Source organism: Protopterus annectens, chromosome 8.part1 (genome assembly GCF_019279795.1).
Source record: "Protopterus annectens isolate FY-2018-M chromosome 8.part1, PAN1.0, whole genome shotgun sequence".
In the NCBI taxonomy this organism is placed as follows: Eukaryota; Metazoa; Chordata; order Ceratodontiformes; family Protopteridae; genus Protopterus; species Protopterus annectens.
This window is the reverse complement of record NC_056742.1, coordinates 165,620,505-165,637,377: the sequence shown is the minus strand read 5'-3', so window position 1 is coordinate 165,637,377 and position 16,873 is coordinate 165,620,505.

The following is a 16,873-nucleotide window of genomic DNA, read 5'->3' as shown; positions in this document are numbered from 1 at the left end:
ACAAATTGCAGAGCAGTCTTGCCTATGGTTAATTGCACCTGGATGGTCTCCGATGCATCGTGCGTTGCCACCAACCTTGAGGTGTGGGTGTCCTTTATGAATATGGACACCCCCCCTCCTTTCTTGGTGTTGTCCGGATTTTGGGGCCGGAACACATGATATGAGGTGAAACCTGATAGTGCTGGGGTGCTCTCAGGAGCCTTGAACCAGGTTTCTGTCACAGCACAGACATCGATGTTCTCCATACTGAGAAGGGCCTCGAGTCGTGCATCTTGAGATTGAGACTTCTGGCATTGAGCAGCATTCCCTTAGTTTTTACTTTTTGTGTTCTAGGGTGTTAGGTTTAGAATTTGAGCCTTGCCTAAAAAGGCACTATGGGGGTGGCAAGAGCCTTTGCCAATATCCGGAAGCCTAGGGGTGACAGGTGCAAGCCGTCCCTCAAGCAGCGTGGCTTGTCCAGCATGTCATCCCAGGCAGACAGACATTGGATCCCTTTTGAATGACACCAGAATTTAAGCCAATTATTAAAGCTGATCATCTTATCACTGCATTGTGGCATCATTCTAGGTGAAGGTAGGATACTGCTCAAGGTCAGGGTCATACCTGCCTGGGCTACATAATCAGAGAGCTCCTCAATGTCTCTTTCCATGTAGTCCAAGGAGGTACGTCTCAGGTCGTTGACACCAGCGTGGACAATGACTGAGTCGTACTTGTATCTGCTGTTGAGAGACCTGAGTGCTTGTGTTATGTGGCGGATTCTAGCCCGACAGGCAGCTTACTGTGACCTTCTCCTTACTCAGTCTGGTGAGCGGACGCCAGTGTGTCTGACTATGGAGTCACTTATGACAAGTATGTTTGGTGTTGTATTTGGCCTTAAGGGCAGTGACTGCTTTGCACACTGATTTTGTTGTTTATGTGTTGTTTGTGTGGTGTATTGAGTTTGCAGTTGCTTGGGTGTCTGCTTTGGAGGCCTCTGCTGTTTAGGTAAATTTTTACTCAGAGCCTCCCAGTATGTCTTAGTGTGTTTATGTGTTTGATTCAGTGGTGTGGTTGAGTTATGTGAGACTGGTATTGTGGTGTGTGTAGTTGCCTTCTCCTCCTGCCTGGTCTTGCCAGTCCTGAGTTGAGAGAGCTCAGCCTCCAGTCTGGCTAAATAGCTGCATCTCTCACAAGTGTTAGTGTTACGTGGGAGGAGGAGAGGGTTGTCCGTGTACATGAGGCAATTGTAACATTGTCTCAGAATTCCCAGATTCACCAACTGGGCAGGAGAGGACGCCAGCATCTGACCCTTCGACATGCTAGAAAGAATTATGAGTTGGTATGAGACAGAAAAGTAGTGGGCTTAGCAGGGGAGTGCTTGACCTGCTAAGAGAATGCATATAAGACAAGGGATATGCTTATAAGACAAGTGCTGAGCTTTTTGAGAAGAAAAAGCTATTTGGAACAAGTGCTGCACTTTTTAGTGTAGGTGTAAACTGTTTAGGTTCCTAACAGAGCAGTTCTAAGGGAAAAATTGAAGAACAGACTTTCTGGAGCCAGAAAGAGTTTAACCTTGTTTAACCTGCCCGATGCTGCTCTAGTGGCAACTCCGCTAAATCACGCTAAAGCACGTTAAAGCGCTTGATAGCAGGGGCTGGAAAGAAGCAGGAATAGACCCAAAAGGAAAATAAAACTACAGTTTCAAGTCAGTAACCACCTCTACGGGGGCAGGGAAGCTGCTCAATGTTAGTCACTGCCACTGATCAACAGAGAGACCCTCCTTCAGCCCAAGCAAAATGGCCTCACAGAAACTTTCAAACAGTTCAGGAACAGCAAGCCTGTAACTGAACTTTTTAACTCTCAGAAAAGTGGGAAAAAAGCAAGATTTTTTTTGTTTTTACAGAGATAGCAGAGGTTCACAAGTAATATCAAGTTATAACAGTGCAGTAAATGACCCCACACAAGAGTGCTAGGTCAAGGACAGAAAATATGCAAGTTTTAAGAAAAAACGATTTAAAATTAAGTGCAAACAGGAAATTCAGCAAACAGCTTTTGGTTGTGCTCTAAATGCAGCTACTAATACAGAAATCAAGTTTAACAAGCCATAAAATGCTCAAGCTAGGCAGCTATGCAGAAAAACTTAGCAAATAAACAGAGAAAAAATACTTAAAATCTCAAAAGTGGCTCCCTTCTTCTCTCAGCGTTTTTTCCTCTTGGAGGGTGCTTCACCAACAGCCAACAAGCCTGAAAAGACACCCAAGCCACGAGGCAACTAGGTTTTACTGGCATGTAGTAGATGTTATTGAAGAACAGTCTACATAATGTGAAACATTCATATGTGGCAGCAGTACTTCTTTCTGCACAGATGTTTTGCTTAACTACTGCTATGGACAATACTGTGTGTACCTGTGGGCAGTGGGACATACCTGTGAAATGTGTAGCTCAGCATTAAATGTCAAAGATCTGATCCATGTTATCTGTGATCTGTACAATAGTGTGGTCAATGGCTGTTCGGGGGAATAGCGCTGACATTATATAAACATGGGTATGACAGAACAACACATGCATGATAGCCATATTAAAGAGTAGCTTAGCATTGGCAAGTGCTATAGCAGTCTAGTATGCTTATCTAGCATCTGTTGCCATATATACCCCCCTAATGTTAGTCTGGGTTCATATGGACACCTGTTTGTGTTGCAGCAAGGTCCAACAGTTCAGCTGTGAGGTCAAGGGACTTACAACAGTGTGGAACATGTGTGTGTATGCCACACACATACAGAGAAATATATATGTGTCATATATATATTCACATCTGTATATGTGCATAGAGCAGGGAACATATTGCAACTGTTTGTGAAGGGGGGAGATATATATGTTGTTGAAGGTTAGTATGCGCATATTTGTATGTAGGTATTAGTGTGTGACAAACAAGACAGCATACAGTGCTGGTATATGACATGTGGTGGTTAAACACTGTGGGTGGTTTGTTCAGTTTGCAATGTTGAAGCCAGTAAGGCCTGCTAAAGCTACCTGGGCTGTGAACACATTCAATGCATTTATCCCAAGACTGTGCGATGTTATTACATTACTGTACACCTTACATCCTTTGTACAATTGATATTCTCACTATGAAAGGTGAAATGTATATGTGCCTATAGATATATATATATATATATATATATATATATATATATATATATATATATATATATGTATATGTAGACAAATGGATGTGTATATGTATGTATATATATATATATATATATATATATATATATATATATATATATATAGATGTGTGTGTATGTATATTTACTCATAGTTGTGTGGTATGAGATTAATACATTTACTGGACCTTACACTGATTGTGATGGATGATATATTTCTTTACACATCAGCTTGATGTATATCTGCTGTGGCTAGGTGGTGCATCGTGTTGCATACAGTGTGCTAGGTACTCTTGTATAGTCTTATATAATGATTTTATTTTGTTGCTGTGCAGAACACAGTTCATTGGATAGAGAGTGAGCAAGGCACTTTCAAGCAGTTGTGGGGTGAGCAGTGATAAGTGGCAGTTACAGTGTTTCACTCTCGGTTAGCTTATAGGTTGCTAAACATCCATAAGCTGTGCTTACCCTTCTGAAAACCCACTTACAAATGCAGAAATGTGCCTTATTCCATCTGTAGCCCCTGACATTTGTTTTGGCTAGTAACAAAATAAAAAGCATTTACTAGGAAAAAACCCACAACCATTCACATCACAGCATACGTGATTTGCCACTAAGCCATCTCAGATATACATATCATTTATATATTCACAAACATAACATCCAGTACAATCATACAACACTACAGAAAATGTACTCCAACATGTAGATGTATGTGTGAGTAATTATTGTAATCTGTGCTCAGGTACAGCATATTGTATTATGTATGTAAGTATATATATATATATATATATATATATATATATATATATATATATATATATATAGCAGTTCAGTGATATCTGTACTGTATAATGTTAAGTGTGCCATATGACTTGCTCAGACATATTTTTGTATTTATGTCTTCCAGGGATCATGGCCCACCACAGGGACCCAAGTTGCACTAGGACTGAAGATGATATCATCACTAGCATTATGATTCAGCACTACCATGTACTGTTTTCACGAACCAGCCACAACCAGCAGGAGCATACTGCAATGTGGCAGGATCTTGTCTGAAGGATCAATGAGGTAGGCCTGCATAACCGCACATATGAGGAGGTACGCCACCACTGCAGTGATCTTCTCTGACATGTCCGTCAGCATGCTGCTGATGTGCGTACGGAACAGCTTGCAACAGGGGGTGGTGTTAGCATCCATCCCCCCCTCACCAGAGTGGCAGAGCTGCTGATGAGCCTGGTGGCACCTGCCCAACAACAACAGCAGCAGACATACACCATGATGGAGGTTGGAGCCACCCAGCAAGCACACATGGAGCATGCAGGTAACATGGCATATCTGTAGATTACTGTTATCTGTATTGGTAGATCATGCATATGTGAGATGTGGAGTGTGTCATTCAAAGATGTGGAGCCTGTTGTTGTGCAATACTGATCATTTGGAACATAATCTGTAGCCCTGTGAATGTAAACTGTTGTACTGTAAGATTGCAAACACACAGTAGCAATGCCACAGTTGTGGCCACTGACAAACTGTCTCATCTCTATGTAGGTACCTCTGGGGTGATGTCAAGGCAGCGGACAGATGCTGGTGAGTGTGTTCTGCATTTATTATTGGAAATAAAAAGTGCATGTCATAGTTAAGGTGTAGGCCATGTACACATGTAACACACCTACCCATAATGCATGCTGTGCGTGTTTGGTGTAAGAGCACACACATCTCACTAATGTGATTAGCAGCCTCAAACACATGCAATACCCAGACCATCTCAAACAAATGTGGCTAGTCTGTAGTGACCATTGGATAGGCACAGTTGATACTCAACATGCACATAACATACACATTTATGTCATACACAGAGCATTTTAACATGCTACACATAAAGGATTCCCAAACCCTCTGTAAAGACACACTCCAATATCCAAAATCTCATCCACACATTACACAGTATATACCTGAGGGGTAGAGGCCTATCCTGGGGCATTTAAGCACTCAGCAACACACTACACATTCATGTCAGGGAATGCTCCTTATTGGCCCCCTTACAAAATCACATAACAACTGGTTGTGAAATGGTGAATTTAGCCAAGATAGTACAGTTCCGGCACAGCATGCTTTGTGCTGGTTTGTGAAACATTTGTAGCCTTGAGTGACCACCTGATGCCTCATGATGATGGCCTATGGTACTATACCCCATCCAGTTATTGTAACCACAGTACTACACATAGCTGTCATTGCTACACACCATAATGATGCATGTGTGCACACATATGCACCTCTAAACAGTATGCATACCAATCACCATTTGCACAACTGACACATATATGTGTTGTGATGCTGTTGAGTGGCTAGGTCATATGACACATATTGGGTATGTGTAGTGTTTAAATATGCAGTTGTGTTTTAGCATTCCATGTCATGGATGAGACTGGCATGTCCACAATATGATCTACACTCACCATAAGTACCTTGCATTGGGTATGTGACCGGATGGTATTCTATCAGTTATCCATGCACCCACTGAAGATGTTGTGTGAATACTCATCATGCATGTGCTAAAAACATGTCCACAATTATTTGCTAAAGACACAGAAGCTGTAATCAGCATTGGATACCTATCTGACACACAGATACACATCCAGCAATGGTATGTACACCTGTGAGTTATGGTGCACAGTACATCACAGGGTTATGAATACCTGCAGAGCAATGTTGTAGCCATGTATGCATTGTGTTCCAGGGGGAGGGCCATCACCGAATAACAAAACACATGCATCAAAGCCATGTATACTGTTAGTGACAAGGATTGACTACACTTGCACTGCATGCTGTTGAATAACACATGTCCTGCATGCTGACAGGAGTGATATGACTGTTTTGCTTGTGATACTGTACTCCACCATCACCTGCTATTGTGTATGTTCTGTGATTGCTGGTGTTGTGTGTGTCTGCTTTTTGGAGGAGTGTAGTTTTGTGTGTGTGCATGTGGTCTGAAGTCATGTTCAGGTCTTAAAGTGTTTTCCTCTCACAGGTGGAGAGGTGGGGCTGGTTCAGTACAGCAGGGAACCTGATGTCACTGACACAGACAGTGATCATGTGGATAGGTGTGTTGAGGCACAGGCAGGTTTGTCAGGGTCTGTTGCTGGGCCACCAGTTGACAGTACACAAGTCTCCACCCCATCCATGCACACACTCATACTGCCTGTACATCCATCATCACCATTGCCCTTAGCTGAGGGACAGTGTATGGTTGGCACTGGCCAGGACAGTATAGTATCTATGGCACATGTATCAGGACAAAGCAGCCATAGCCACATGTCTGGAACAGTACCACATAGGCAGATGCTCAGGGGTTCTCCTCAGAGCACTGTTGGTCATCATGCCCCTGGCAGATGTGCCACACCTCTTTCTACCACACACATGTTCCAGGCTGTCATGGAGGCACAGACACAAATGGAGCGGTACACCAGACAGGGGCTAAGGGCACAGAGGGCTCATTACACCTCTGTAAATGACAGTATCTGTGACCTAGCAGGTGCCATACATAACTACACTGAGGTCATTGATAGACGTTGGGGTGAGACATTAAATGTCCTCCACAATGTCATGTCCATGTGTCAGGACAGTGCGGGATGGTTGACACGTCAACATGGACGTATGCCAGCAACATCACCAGCTGGAGATCGCCATGGACATCCAGCAAGTCACAGCCGCTCCTGTAGTGCCAGTACCAGCCCCAGCAATGTTGGGGGGGCTTTCCATAGACCGTCCTAGCAGACCACGTGCACGTGGCTCTGGCTAGTCCAGACAGGGACCTGGATCCAGTGGACATTTGTCAACCTCTGAGGATAGTACCCAATCTGGATTAGTACCTGATACTGTCTGTAGCACCCCTGCCAGGCACAGGTTCCGTATCAGTGGCCAGAGATGGTGATCTGTAAAGCCTGCCAGGTACAGTCTGTAGCTGTCTCACAAATCCCTGCATATGGCAGCCACATGGTGGAACTGTGTGCATGCAGACACACACACATAAACCAGAAACCTAGGGCAAACACATATCTGCACACATGATACCAACATTGGCCCATAACAGTACTCATGGCCCTCACATGCACACTCACACACACATGTCGATTGTATGGCTCAGTGTAGGCCTCTGGCAAACCAACAACGCATCCTGTGCATATGATGAAACCTGTGCCACCTCCTGTCATCTGTAACATTGATGCAGGAATAGGCTAACATGGTGCTGATGCACAGGGTGACTTTAATAAAGTATAGCAATGGTTGGATGTGTAGCATGTTGTCAGCAGTAAAGTCTAATGATATCCTTGAAGGTGTAGCTGAGCAGGCACGATGCATTAAATCTGTAATTAGCAATGTTGTATTGTTTTCACCAGTGTTTATTCCAATTGTGTTTTTTTTGCCCATGTGCCACTTGGCTGATGTGTGTAGTTGTGTCAGCATGCATTATACAATGGACAGTAAGTGTGGGATGTGTGCAACACAGGTTTGCAAGTGTCCATTTGTGAACATGGTGGAGGTACACTGTCTGCATGTACATGCATATTGGACACATGGGCATGGTGACATGCCCTGTATTGGCCAGTGTTAACACTCCATAGTTTCTATTGGTGGCCAGTATGCATTGTACTACACACATTTTGGAACTTCAGTACGCATGTGTGTGTATGACACGGGTTGACACTGTGCTGTGGGTGATGCTGTTGTTGCTATCTGTCATTGGTTTGCATTACTAAGGTTAACACTGTCCCAGCTGCATAATCCTTTAGTAATGCACACTGTTCACCTACAGGGTTGCGTGGACCATGCTATCACAAACACAAGAAATACTCGCTTATACAGTAAAAGTGCATTAGTCTCATGGACCCCTGCCATAAACTAAATATATAATAGAAGGTGTGAAGGTGTACCAAAAAGAGTTACATACCAATAAGGGATAACCTCTCTGGTCAGTATTATTGGGAAAATACAAGCCCTCATTAATCATAAAAGGCAAGCTTCAAAATACAAATTGGCATGGATTCCAAAGACAACACTAAAGCTTTCTTTAATGTTGTTTATAATCAGGGGAAATCTCAGATCGGGTCAGAGTTAATGTAAATGGTCACAAAGTACACTTATCTGAATGACATTACCAATATCTTGTCAGGCAGTTTGAATGCGGATTCCACCACCCTGTCGTTACACAAGGGTCACATTTCCAGACCTGAAGAATGTAAAACCTGATGATTCACAGACACTCTAGTTAAAACATCTCTTTACCAAAGTCCAAACCACAGTGGCAATGGTACTGAACAGTGTCCCTGGCTGTGTCATACACAAGCTGACATATGAATTAACCACTCACCTAAACACTCTGTTCAGATGCAGCCTCTATACAGGTTACATACTTGTGGAATGACGCACGGTAATGGTGTTCACAGTCCACAAGGATTGAGCTACAACTTCTTCTTCTCCTTTTGGATGCTCCCATTAGGGGTCGCCACAGTAGATCATCTATTACCATTTCTTCCTGCCCTCTGCATCTTACGGTGTCACACCATCCACCTGCATGTCCTCTCTCACCACATCCATAAACCTCATCTTAGGCATTCCTCTTTTCTTGTTACCTGGTGGCTTCATCCTTAGCATCTATTTCACAATATACTCTGCATCCTTCCTCAGCACATGTACAAACCAATGTAATCCTGCTTATCTGGCTTGGTCTACTAACCTTCAAACCTGGGCTGACCCTCTAATATACTTATTCCTAATCCTGTCCACCCTCATCACACCCAGTGCAAATGTTAACTTAAATCGATTAAAGGTAGAGCTACAACAGATCCTGGAAACGCTCTCCCTATAAGCCAGACAAATGTTATCTGGAAGGCTATGGAGCACAGTATTATGGAACTCATTAACAGAGACATTATGAACCTGCAAACACTGCACCATACCCACTTAGGTTCTCTAAAGGCCAGATCATGGCTCCTACACCAAGTAGACTTCAAGCCAGTTAGCAAGGCTATAGGTGTGGGAGCGGAGGTCCACATAGCCAAGCTTTAACTCACCCAGCAATTCATACCCATCCCACATTCTGGTATTATACATAACCTCAACAGACTGACCATAAACGACTGTTAGATGATGGATTGACAACTGACGCACAGATGTAGGACACACAGTAACATTTGCCGCCTCCATGTAAATTTTTATGCCAGAAACAAGTGGTATTCACCTGCACTCAGTCCTGGGACCACTCCTGATTGGCATATAGCTTTTTTAGGTACAGGCAAAGACAGTAGGGATATGTCTGCCCACATCTGATGAAAATGCATACTGTGGGCTAGACTTTATTCTCCAGATGACACACACATCCTCCAAAAGGGTATCATAAACACAGATACATGGTGTCAAAATCATGCTGTAAAGCTATAAGCCAAAGAAAGCATAGTTATCCACTTTTAGAAAACAAAGTATCCCCAGAGTACCACATAGGCAGTAGCCCCCAAAATGTGGAACAGGTACTAATGTATACATAGAGCCATGTGTTTAGTCATCTCTCCTTTGATAATCTCATTACCAAAGGGTTTTGGAAATGCCTCTGTGGAGCGCACAAGCAATAAAAGGTTTGCATGCAGATCAACAGAGGTTGTTGCACACCTATAATGATTAGTCATCTTTGCCAGACTTTGCTTGCTTTGGAACAGGATTCAAATATACCTCAAGCATAAACCCTCACTCACACTCTTCAATAGAAACCGTGATGAGTGGATGTGAAACAGAAGATGTAGCCCAGGGATCACTGCAGTGGCTAAGCTTGTCACAAGCATACAGAAGTAACCTAAGGTCTGGAAAGTGCCAGCACATTCATTCTGGCAGCATAACAGATGCTTTCATGGAGAAAGCATAGTACCCAGCTATGAAAAAATTGAGGTCACATGTATGTATATGGCTTTGCACCACAGCTACCTTAAATGTGTTATGCACATACAGTTGTCATTGTGATATGTCATACACTAGAAAAATCAAAACCCACTCCACATTGACCAATGGTGCCACACACTCACACACATACAGTTAGCAAGTGCAGGATTCAAACTCCTACTTAACTACATTATAATACTACAGCAGTACACATTGACATGACACACTATACACATTACTGGGATTTTACCTTCCCACAGGTATATTTGTAGGATGGTGACATCACCAGACTTGACAAAGATGAGTATATCACTTTTATGGTGTGTGAGTAGTCTTCAGATAGGTTGCTTTCTTCCCAGGGAGGGGCAGACACACACACACAGTTAGCAAGTGCAGGATTCAAACCCCTACCTAACTACATTATGATACTACAGCAGTACACATTTACACGACGCACTATACACATTACTGGGATTTCACCTTCTCACAGGTATATTTGTAGGATGGTGACATCATCAGACTTGACACAGATGAGTATATCACTTTTAAGGGGTGTGAGTAGTCTCCAAAAAGGCTGCTCCCTTCCCAGGTAGAGACAGACAGACACACAGTTGACAAGTGCAGGATTCAAACCCCTATCTAACTACATTATGATACTTTAGCAGTACGCATTTACACAACACGCAATACACATTACTGAGAGTTCACCTTCCCACAGGTATATTTGTAGGATGGTGACATCATCAGGCTTGACAAAGATGAATATATCACTTTTAAGGGGTGTGAGTAGTCTCCAAAAAGGTTGCTCTCTCCCCAGGGAGAGACAGACACGCACATACACAGTTGGCAAGTGCGGGGTTCTTAATCCAAACTAAGTACTTTTTTACACTTCAGCAAGCAATATGGAGTTACAGGATGCAATACAGACATTACTCGCTGACAGTTTGCCCAAAGGGGTTTTTCACATTTGCTAACCTCAGCAGGCTTATCATACTAGGTGTATTGTGAGTGCATTGTATGCATAGGCCATAACCATATCATATATGGTTTGATGCACCACATGCTGGCACACACAGGGTCAAACTGGTGGCTAAGCTCTGTCAACCCAATACTGGACAATACAGTCAAGAGGAGTAGGGTCCTACAAGCACAACACCAACATTCTCACATAGACCTACAATATAAGCACCAGCAAATCCACACACATAAATGCACATTACCATACCTGGAAAATACAAATAGTAATCTGAAAAAGAGAAAGTGTCCTCCTAAGCAGACAAGCAAGCAACATGCACCTCCAAGCACACGCCAGAAAACACATAATACACCAAAGCAGTGTGCCTCACAACAGGCCCTAAGGCAAAACAACATACCCAACACACTAGTAATAGGTGACTCCATAGTCAGGCACACAGATGTTCCACTCACTAGGCTGGACAAGTGGAAGGTTACTGTCAGTTGCCTGTCAGGTGCTATGAATCGCCACATAACACAAGCACTTACATCACTCCAGAACAGTTACATATATGACGCGGTCTTTGTACATGTCAGTGTGAATGATCTGAGACATACCTCCCAGGAAAATATGACAAGAGATATATAGTAGCTCTATGATCATGTAGCCCAGGCTGGTATGACCCTGACCTTGAGTAGCATCTTACCTTCACCTACATGATACTGCAATATAACAGAAAGATGATAAACTTCAACAATTGGCTGAGCTTCTGGTGTCATTCAAAGGGGATCCAGTCTCTGTCTGCCTGTGATGACATGATAGACAAGCCTTGTTGCTTCGCTGGAGATGGTTTGCACCTGTCGCTCCTATGCTTCTGAATACTGGCCAAGGCTATTGCTGTCCCCATATTACCTTTTTTAGGCAATGCTCAAAGATTCATAGGTTCATAGGTAGGTACTAGGCTATCAGCCCTGGGGCCTATACAAGCCCAGCCAAAAAGGTACACTGGCTTTTGCCACCCAAGAAAATTATTTTCCCATGCCACTGTCGAGCAGAGCCACAGAGGTGATCCCCGGGGTGAATTTCCTATTTCCCATCCAATCATCAAGATTTTTCTTGAAGAGTGCTAATGAGGAGCTTTGTTTGATATAGATAGGTAGTTTATTCCAGAGTATGGGAAGTCTCTGGGACTGGAATCTATGCCTCCGGCATGTTCTGTTTATTGTGGTGACAAGGTTTAGGTCCCTAGAGCGTGTAGCTTGGAGGGATTGGGATTTCTTTAAGTGGAGCATGTCCAACAGCTCTGGGTTTAACATAGCTTTGTATGTTAGGCAGAGATCACCTCTGAGTAGGCGATATGCAACAGAGTAAAGCTGGATTTTTTTGAGACTGTCTATGTAGGGCATCTGTTTGAGGCCGGTAATCCTCTTTGTGAGGTATTTCTTCGGCCTTTCCAGTTGTTGTAGATGTCTTGTGAGGTACATACTAAAAGGGGCGTTGTACTCTATAATGGGTCTAATGAGTGATGTGTAGAGGGGAACAATGACATCTTTTTTTCTGGATGAGAAACCTTTTGTGATGAGGTGTGCCACGTAGAAGTATTTCCTGACTACTGTGGTGATGTGATTATCAAAGGAGAGGCTACTGTCCACCTGTGTCCCAAGGTCTCTTATCACACTTTCGGTGTTAAGTATACTACCACCTATATTGTAGTTCATGGGTACAGAGTTTTTACCAAAGGGGATGACAATGCACTTTTTGGCATTGAGCTTGAGGCCATGGCTTTGACACCAGGCATCTGTCTCAGTGAGGCCCTTTTGTATGATGTCCACATCGTTAGGAGTTTCGATTATGGCTCCTAGTTTGCAGTCATCTGCGAACTTCGTTAGCCAAAGTCCTTCTGTGTTAGCCTGTACTTCAGAGAAGTAGATACCAAACAGGAGAGGACCCAGGACTGAACCCTGTGGCACTACACTTGTCACTGGTCTGAAGTCGGATTTGGAGTCTGCTACTTTCACAGTGTGGGTTCTGTCAGTGAGCCAGTTGGGAACCCATCTTGTGACATAGGGATTTATACCTAGTTTAGTGAGTTTATCTATAATTCCAGAGTGGGGGATGGTGTTGAAAGCCTTGGCAAGATCTAGATAGCCTGTGTGAACCACCATACCCTTATCTACGGCCTTGGTGACTGCTTCAAAGAAGTCTATCATGTTTAGGAGACATGATCTGCCTTTTACAAACTCGAACTGGGTGGGGTCCAGAGTTTGGAGATTACCAGTGCCCTTGTTTATACTTTCCATGATGATACGTTCCATGGCCTTACAGACCAGGCTCATCAGGTTAATGGGGCAGTAGTTCCTGGGGTCTGTGTTGGCTCCCCCCTTGGGGAGTGGGAAACAGTCAGTGTGCACCATTCAGCAGGCACAAAGTCTGAAGTGAGGCTATGATTGAACATGGTACTTATGTGGGGTGCCAGTTCATTCTGTAGTTCGTGTAGAATGCAGCCTGGGATGTTGTCTGGTCCCATGGATGCTGTGTTCTTGCCTTTGGAGAGTATGTTTTTTACCTGTGCAGCCGTGATTACAGGAGCTTTGCATTTTTCCGGTATAGAGATGGGCTCTTTAATGGGTGAGAGGGGGGTAAAGTTAGCACTGACCCTATCTGCCAGGATGTTGGCAATATCAGTTGGGTCTGTATATTTAATGCCATTGTGCTGTAACTTAGAGCAGATCTGAGTGTTGCCATTGAGATTCTTGACATAGCTATAAAATGCTTTGTGGTTGTCTTTAGAATCAGTGGCAATTTTGTTTTCATAACTAGCTTTGTGGATTTTATCAGGGATCACAGCTTCTTACTGAGGCTGACCAGGGAGCTACTCCACTCATGGGATTTTACTCTATTTTGCAACAGTTTCTTCCTTCTGTTGTACAGTTTGTTTATGGCAGGGGACCACCAGATTGTCTTCCTTTTTTTGGAGGATAGCGTTTTGGTTCTGTTTGGGATAGCACGATCCATGCACTCATGTAAGTGCTTATAAAGTGCATTTGTGTAGGATTCAATAGTCTTAACTGTATTGTCCATCTCCATGGGTGTCATGAAGTTCACCACTTCTGTCTTAAGAAGCAGGAAGTTGGCTTTGGAGAAATTTTTTACCATGGTTTCCTTAATGGGGGGTGGGGGCAGAATGTGTATATCTTGGGTAATTAGCTTATGGTCGGATCGGACCAATGAGGCATTGACTTCAGGTGTGGAACACCGGTCACTCAGGACAAATCAAACCCCGTAACCAACACAAATAACCACAAAGTGAGCTAAATGCTACTCATTGCCAGAAGTCTCAGCCTCCAAATGCACACACTTGAGGCACTTCTCAGTATGGAGAATATTGATATCTGTGCAGTAACAGAAACCTACTTCAAGGCTCCAGAGAGCACACCAGCACTACCAGGATACTACTCATTCCATACCTTCCAGCATCAGAACCTGGATCATAGCACATAGGGTGGGGATGTATCCATATTCATCAAGGATACCTACACCTCTCTCTACATCCTCTCTACAGGATATGTACCCATAGAATGTTGCACAGCAACATTCTTCCCACTCCACAGGGGAGGGGCTACAACAGACACTTGGCATTCCCGCTCTATGAGCCTGATGAGTCTGATCTGCAAGGCAATGGAACCAATCATAATGGAACTCAACAATAAAGACATTGGGAACCTTCACACAGTTGAGCACACCCAGTTTGGCTTTGTCAAAGGTGTATAATGCCTCCTGAACTGGGTGGATTTCTTTGAGACAGTTACCCAGGTTACAGATGATTGAAAGGAGCTCCACAGAGACTACCTATACCTCGCTAAGGCCTTTGACACCATTCCCCAGTCAGGTATCATAGATGAACTCACCAACCTGGGCATAAATCCATACATCACAAGATGGATTGCAAACTGGCTCACAGATAGATCCCACAAATTAAGAGTTGCTGGCTACATGTCAGACACTAAACCGGTAACAACTGATGTCCCCCAGGGTTCAGTCCTGGGCCCCCTCCTGTTTGGTATATACTTCTCAGAAGTACATGCCAAAACAGGAGAGTTGTGGTTGATTAAGTTTGCTGGGAACTGTAAAGTGTTTGCCATAATAGATTCCCCGGATGACACAAATATTCTCCAGAAGGGACTCTGTGAGACAGATGTGTGGTGTCAGAATTATGGCCTCAAGCTCAATGTGAAAGAATGCATAGTAATCCCCTTTGGGGAAAACAAAGTACCCACAAACTACCACATAGGTGTTACCCCCTAAAAACTGACGAGGTAATAAAGGATTTGGGGACACAAGTAGATAGTCATCTTTCCTTTGACAACCATGTTGCCAAAGTGGTTAGGAAATCCTATGTGGCCCACCTAATCAACAAAGGGTTTGCATCAAGATCAAAAGAGGTAGTGGTGGCCCTCTACTCTTAAGTCATCAGACTCATCATTGAGTACAATGCACCATTTTGGATGTACTCGACTAGGCATATCCAGCAGCTGGAGAGACCACAGAGGTACTTCACCAAGAGAATTACTGGCCTCAAACAGTTGTGTTATGCAACACAACTGGAAAAACTAAATCTGTTCTCTGTTGCATACCGCCTACTCAGAGGCAAACTATGCCTAACATACAGAGCCATGTCCAACACATAACTGTTGAACATACTCCATCTAAGGAAAACAAAATTGAGTCACACGACACACTCCAGAGATATGAACCTCATCACAATGAATACAACATGCTGGATAGAGTACCATCCCAGAGACTTGCCTTACTGTGGAACAGAGTCCCAGTGTACATCAGACAGAGCCCCTCATTGACACTCTTCAATAGGAACCTTAATGAGTGTATGGGAAACAGACAATTCAAGCCAGAGATCACATCAGCAGCCCCACTAGAAAGGGGCTTAGGGTACTAACTATTAGAACTAGGACTTAGGAGACTAACCAATGGGGTGCTGAAAGCTGCACAACTTGCCTAGGCTAATATATGCCTTTGTGAAGATAGTCTACTACATACCTGTGAACCTATGTGACAGGTACATGTCTACAGATAGTAGATGTGTACTTCATTGTACAGTCATGTTGTATATCAGGCACATGCACCACATACACTGTAATGCTTACAGATACTGGTGGCTGTTATGTACAGTGGGTGAGATGTGCACCTCATGTCTTTTGTGCCATTGGGATGTGTGCTGGGTGGGACAGTCCTAGATGGCTCCCTGTCATGGTCACCCTCTTACACACATCTCTGCCCATCCATCTTTGGCTTATTATACTGTGTTCCCCCTGCATAAATAGGTACATAGGTAGGTAATAGACTATCTGCCTGAAGGCATATATTAGTATGGCCAGAGTGTGCAGCTATCACCACACCTGGGGTTAGTTACCTTTGCCTCTGTGTAGTAGAGCTGATGAAGTGATCCATGGTGTGACAGTTTAGTTTCACATACACTCATCAAGGCTCCTCTGGAAGAGTGTCGATGAGGGACTCAGCTTAATGTAGGTTGGGAGCCTGTTCCAAAGCAAGGGAAGTCTGTGAGTTAGTAATGTATCCCTCCAACATGTTCTATTTATTGTTGTGATGATTATATCCCTAGAGCATGTGGCACACTGAGCTTGGTTTACTTCAGATACAGCATGTACATCAGTTCTGCATTGGACATGGACCTGTCTGTTGGGCAGAGATCACCTGAGTAGACGGTATGCAACAGAGTACAGATTGAGTTACTTCAGTCTTGTTGCATGGAGCAACTGTTTGAGGCCAGTAATCCTCTTGTTGAGGTACTTCAGTGGTCTTTCCA